This window comes from Miniopterus natalensis, chromosome 20 (genome assembly GCF_054644295.1).
Source record: "Miniopterus natalensis isolate mMinNat1 chromosome 20, mMinNat1.hap1, whole genome shotgun sequence".
NCBI lineage: Eukaryota > Metazoa > Chordata > Mammalia > Chiroptera > Miniopteridae > Miniopterus > Miniopterus natalensis.
This window is the reverse complement of record NC_142100.1, coordinates 11,531,657-11,537,689: the sequence shown is the minus strand read 5'-3', so window position 1 is coordinate 11,537,689 and position 6,033 is coordinate 11,531,657.

The window sequence follows — 6,033 nt, the reverse complement described above, 5'->3', positions numbered from 1 at the left end:
GAATCAAAGTCTCCGGGACAAAATCGCATGAGTGCCGGTGAGCGGCTGCTGTGCCGGCTGTTACCCAGCGGTGGCGGGTGCGGAGGCTGTGCGGAGGCTGGTGGCTGAGCGGGCTGGCGAGAGGCTGGGCTCCCTGGTGCTGAGGGCTCTCCTGGCCTTTCTGCTCCCCTCCGAGCAGCGGGCTCTTGCTAACGAGAAGCTGGCAGAGCTGAGGGCCTGGCCTGGGTGGTAAATGTGGGTCATGGTAACCAGCACACTTGGGGGAACACTTTCCTTTAGGGGAGGCGTCACCCAGGTTCAGGGGCGAAACACTGAGAGCGGGAGGCAGTTAGGGCGTGTGCTGTGCCCTGGCCTGAAGGAGCAGGGGGACTCGGCTACATGGCCAGCGCTCCCGCCTCCTGCCTTCCCTGAGGCAGGCCCAGGGGAGACCCGGGGAAAGGTTGGGGTGGGGGAGGGTTGAAAAGCAGAAAGGGAAAGGAGTGAACACTTAGGAAGCCTCTGCGCTGTGCCTGGGATGAGCCCGACTTCGCATATATTCGCTTACCTCCCAGCCACCTTGAGAGGCAGACGCGCTCATTAGGGCTCCGATGCGCCTGAGGCTTCAGAGGGTCCCTGGAGTGTGGGGTTTGCGCTTCTCTATGTGCTGCTCCTTCCCTGACAGGCCCAGGGCAGAGGGAGCCCCGGGCAGTCCCACTGCTCTGCTCACCTTCATCTATGAGACCTCGGGCATATCCTCCGAGCTTCTCCACCCTGTGTGTAAAGAGGAGACACTTATCCCTAAGTACCCGATGGGGTTGATCTGGGCTGTGATGACACGGGGTGCGTGGTCCTGCTTTTTAAGGCTGTCAAATGTGGTATGAATACTGTAAGGTTTTAAATTTACTCTGGCTTTCTATTCCCCACTGAAGAGGGGAGAGGGAGCCCTGGTTTTAGAGAGCAGGGAGGAAGGCAATTAAGGGACCCCAGGAGCCTGCCTTTACTGTTCCCACCGCTGGGGCAGATTATCAACCTGTGCCTCACTCTCTCCTCCGTTGTCTCTTCCTCATTCAGGTATAAAGAAATATGAGGCCCCAATTGGAAAAGAAGCGTGGAAGGCCCCAGATGCTCCCCTGGGCAAGACAATTGAAACTGCCAGACAGCTGAGCAAAGGCTCCTGATCTGACTCAGCCAGCCCAGCACCCAGGGACCCTAGGGGCTGGGGGAGTCTCCTGGGGAAGAAGACAGCCAGGCGAAGGATGGGGTCAGAGCTGAGCGGGGTGTCTGTCCTGCTGAGGGACACACCTGCCCAGACCCCTGCAGACGCTCCCCAGGGCCAAGGCCTGGAAAAGGCACATCTCTTCTTCCTGTGTAAAACTGGAACCTCTGTCATCAGCTTGTACCTATAGGTGGGATTCTGACCTGACTTCACAGCTACCCAGCCTCTCTTCATCCCTTTGTCCACAAGCCATTTATCTCCGTTTGAACCTGTTTCTAACTCCTGCCCCATTCGGATTAAAGCCTTGTTGCTCTGTCCTGCGGGGCAAGGACTAGGGTGAAGCGAGGGAGACATCGCTCTTGGGCCTTGCTTGCCTCACCCGTGTCCCAGCCTCTATGTCTTGAGTAGAGGCCACATGTCAGGGCAGTGCTGTGGGGTGCGGGGTGAGGAGCGGGAGCCAGGACTGAAAATACCAGTGTGTGTTTTGGTAAAAATGCCAGTGTTTTGATAAAGAAGCGTCAGTGTTTATTGAGTGCTCCCTGGGTGCCTGCTTTCCTCTGGGAACATAGTAGACAGTAGACACAGGCACCGGGGGGGATGACAAGGCTGGTTCACTCAGGAGCCGTCACCTGCACAGGTGCCTGGAGCTCTCTGCAGTGGCCTTTTCTGTCCTGAGTTCCTGGTGGACTTGTCCTGTCCCCCTCAAGTCCTAGAGTGCTCCAGGCCAGGCGTTCTTGGCATTTGTCTGGCCTCTGAAGCCACCTCTCAGCACCGATACAGATCTCTCTTGGTGGCTGCACCTGTGCCAGGACCCCCATGGGCTGTTGAGGCAGCGTCCCAGGACCTCCAGGTTGTGTGCTGGGACCAGTCACGTATTCCCAGAGGAGGCACTCATGACATCGATGTCCTGTGGGGCAAGCCGGGAGCTTAAAGCCCCACGTAAGATTCCACCATTGCATGAGCTGGGACACTGTCCGGGCCAGTGCGTTAGCTGGGTACAGTCCCTCAATGTAAAACGGGCGGTACACATCCGGGGGGGACATACACATAAGTCATCAAGTGCCCGATACTCTGGCTTTGAAAGCGGGAGCCTGTGGGGGCCTCTGGTCCTTAAGACCCGCAGGCCCGGGGCCGGGGTTCAAGGCACTGTTTCTTTCAAGACCATAAAGGTGTGTCTGACGTCATCCCTCGGGGGCCGCTAGGTGGTGCCCTAACCCCGTGGTAGAGACCAGCTTGCCCCTGGGCCCCCGCCTGTCCCTGGGGATAGAGGAGCAGAGTCTGCACTTGCCAACTGCCAGCTGCCAGCTTGCTTTCGCTACCAACGGGGCAGGGTGAGAGCGAGGGGACTTGTTCCTCTTTGGTATTTTTTTTCCTTTGGCATTTTTTAGGTCTCTCTCCCCCAGCCTCGCCACTCACTTGCGTCAAGCCTGTTTCCTCACCTAGAAAACAGTAAAAACATTACCCACCTCGGAGGACTGGGGTGAAGGGAGGCTAATGGGTGTGGGCACTGCCTGCCCTGGAAGAGCTTGTCTAGTGAGAGGCTAAAGGGGGATATGAAAGTGTTTATAAATGACACAAGGACACACGAGGAAACCCTAGGGGTAGAGACTTTGCCATCTCCCAGCCGGGCCTGCAGGGACGGGGCGGGCAGGAGGGTGGTCCAAGGCTGCGGGAGGAATAAATGTGCGGGACAGAAGTGCCAGCAGGGCTTGGGCTGGCAGGTGGCTAAGGTGGTGAGGGGGTGGAAGGGAGGCGAGAAAGCTAATACTTCTCAAGCCCTGACGTGCTCGGCAGGGACAGGGAAAGGAGCGGGACACACCCGCTTGTGCCCCAGGTAAGAGTGGCGCAGGGAGAGGCCTGCGTGGGAGCTCAGAGCCCGGCCTCACAAGTAAGGACCTGGGCTGTAGGAGGGAGTTTGGGGAAACACCTGACACCTGACCTTCCGCACCGTCTCCCAGGTCCCAGGTCCCAGGTCTCAGGTCCCAGCCCCACCTCAGCTCTGGGCACAGGCTGTTCCCAGAGGCCCAGTACCTGCCTTCTCGCTGGGCCTCAGCATTCACTGGGGGCTAATGCAGGAGCGTTACATTAATTAGTTATTCATTTAATTTAACTTCACATTTGGTCTCAATTAAGCTTAAAGTGTTCTTCCTTATAGATGTTACAATAGCACTTGTAATTAAAAAGCAATAACTCTTCGCATTTTTCCTTTAGCGATCCACTGGGAGGCTGGGCTGGTGGGGGAGCAGGGGGAGGAAAGCAGCAAGGAAAAGCAGCTCGCGGTAGATCTGAGCACGCCAGGCTTCCACCACAACTGAAGTTGGAAGGAAGTTCCTAGCATATCGTGAGTGCTGGAGTAGGAACCCCGAGAACTGGAGAGCGACACTGGAGATAAAGGGGCGGACTTGGTTCATTAAGGAGTGGGGCTGGGAGAGCATGGAGAGGGTGGAAGGAGGCAATCCTTCGAAAAGGAAGGTGGGCCCTCGATTCTGTGGGAGGCAGAGTGACGCTCCCTCCCCCAGGCGGCCACATCCTAACTCCCAGACCAGTGAACGCATTGTCTTACGTGGCAAAAGACACTGCAGATGTGATGGACTGTGAGATGGGGAGACCACCCTGGATTACCAGGGTGAGCCCAAGGTAATCACACGGCTCCTTATGAAACAAAGAGGGAAGCAAGTGTCAGGTGTCAGATAAGATGCTGGCTTTGAAGCTACAGGAAGGAAGGGCCCATGGGCCAAGGAATGTGGGCAGCCTTGAGCGGAAGCTAGAAAAGGCAAGATGGCAGGATTCACCCCTAGAACCTCCAAAACCTTTATTTTAGCCTCTTTGGAATCCATTTCAAATTTCTGACCTCCAGAGCTATAAGGTAATAAATCTGTATTGTTCTCAACCACTGTCCCTTGTAATCGGTTATAGCAGCAATAGGAAACTATTATGTGAGCTCAGTGTAAAACTGGGGCAACATCAATGTGAAGACAGGAAAATTGAAGAAATCCCCAAAGATAAAAAAACAGTGGAGGGGTGTCCAGGTAGTATTTAGGTGCTGCATACATGCCACACTTGTCACCACTCCGAGTTCTCTGAGGCAGGAACTGGCTGTGTGCACATCCCTACAATGCCCCACAGAGTGATGAAAGCCAGGAAAATTAACTTTATTCTTCTGTCCATGGGCACTGGTTTTGATCCTTGCTGTCATTTCTTAGGTCCCAGGAAATTGAGACAAGGGTGTGTATTGGGGTGGGGATGGCAGTGGGGGGATTTGGAAACATTTTTTTTCCTTGAGTGAAGAGCAACCACCATGATCTGCTAGAGACAGAGAGCAGGAAACACATTCTTGGCTTATGGTGTTGATTCTAACATTGGTACCTCTGAAAACCAACAACTATCAAACTTTGCAGGGGGGCAGTGCTTAAGAGAGATTGCTGGGTGAGTCCTTTGTGAAAACACAATCTAGGAGCTGCCCCGCTGTTCAGTACCGCTAAGCAAGAAGGAGGCCAAAGTCTAACGGAGCAAAGACCCGCCACACACTCAGGTGATCAGTGAACTTGCCTCCAAGGTCCCACATGGGTTAGCTGCTTTTGCCCGGATTCCTGGCCAATCTCTAAGATTCCAGATTTCCCACTAGACTCAGTGGCTTCTCCTCGGTATTTCTATCAACTGGATTTGCATTACCTGACCATGGTCTCTCCTCTTTTTTTTTGTTTTCATTTTTATGGAGCAACATAATATATAGTCATTAAGAGCCTAACTGGAGCCAAACTGCCTGACTTCAGATCCTGCCTCCTATAACCTCTTGCTGAGTAACCTCAAGCAAAGCACCTCCCCACTCTGTGCCTGCTCCCCATCTGTGAAATGAGGACATTAAGGGGACCTACCTCGTAGCATCGCGATGAGGGTTACATAGTACTTACAAAGCACTTAGAGAGATGTCCAGCACGTGTTCACTGAATACAAAAACTGTGATTTCAGCATGTGAAAAATGGAACATTCCCAAATATTGGGATGGAAATAGAGATCCAAGATTGAACTCCATGAACTATAAACCCCCCTCAATCCTGAGTTTTATTTTATGCTCCTGTGAGGTTAATGAGCATTTTTCAAGATTCATTTCCATGTGGTTCCAGTTCCCACATCTGGAAACTTGCTCCTCTGTAACAACAGCCAGATACTTGAAGGTTTACGCCAAGAAGTTATGATTAAATGCTTAGGAATTCTTTATCGAAACTTTTACCACTTTTTGGATACAGGTTAGAGAAATGGTGAGTACAAATTGCTAAGAAATAGTATTAACCAATGTAAAAATAAAGGCATTGTTTGAAACCTAAAAGTGATCTTTATCTTAGAAATGAGGTATCAGGATCCCGGCATCGAGTTTGAGCCTCACTACTAACTGTATTTCTCTGCCTGTTTCTCATCTCTCCAATGATTACAGCAGGTTTCTACACACATTGAATTAAAATCAGAGTAAAACAAAAACACTTCAACTGCAGCAGCACTAAGATAGAGTTGATTAAAAAAAAAAAAAAGTTTGTCCTGGAGAACACAACAAGAAATGGATTTCTCTATGTTAGAATAACAACCTTTAAAAGTAATTTGGATGGCTTCGTCCCGGGTTGGAGTTAAGAGGACCACCTAGATGCCTCAGAGCCTAGTTCTCAAACTGGCTCACTTGGCCACGTCTAATGCTTTAATGCTTTATTTTAATACTATATTTTTAAATATATTTTTATTGACTTCAGAGAGAGGAAGGGAGAGGGAGAGGTAAAAACAACAATGATGAGAGTTATTGATCGGCTGCCTCCTGCATGCTCCCTGCTGGGGATCAAGCCTGCAACCCG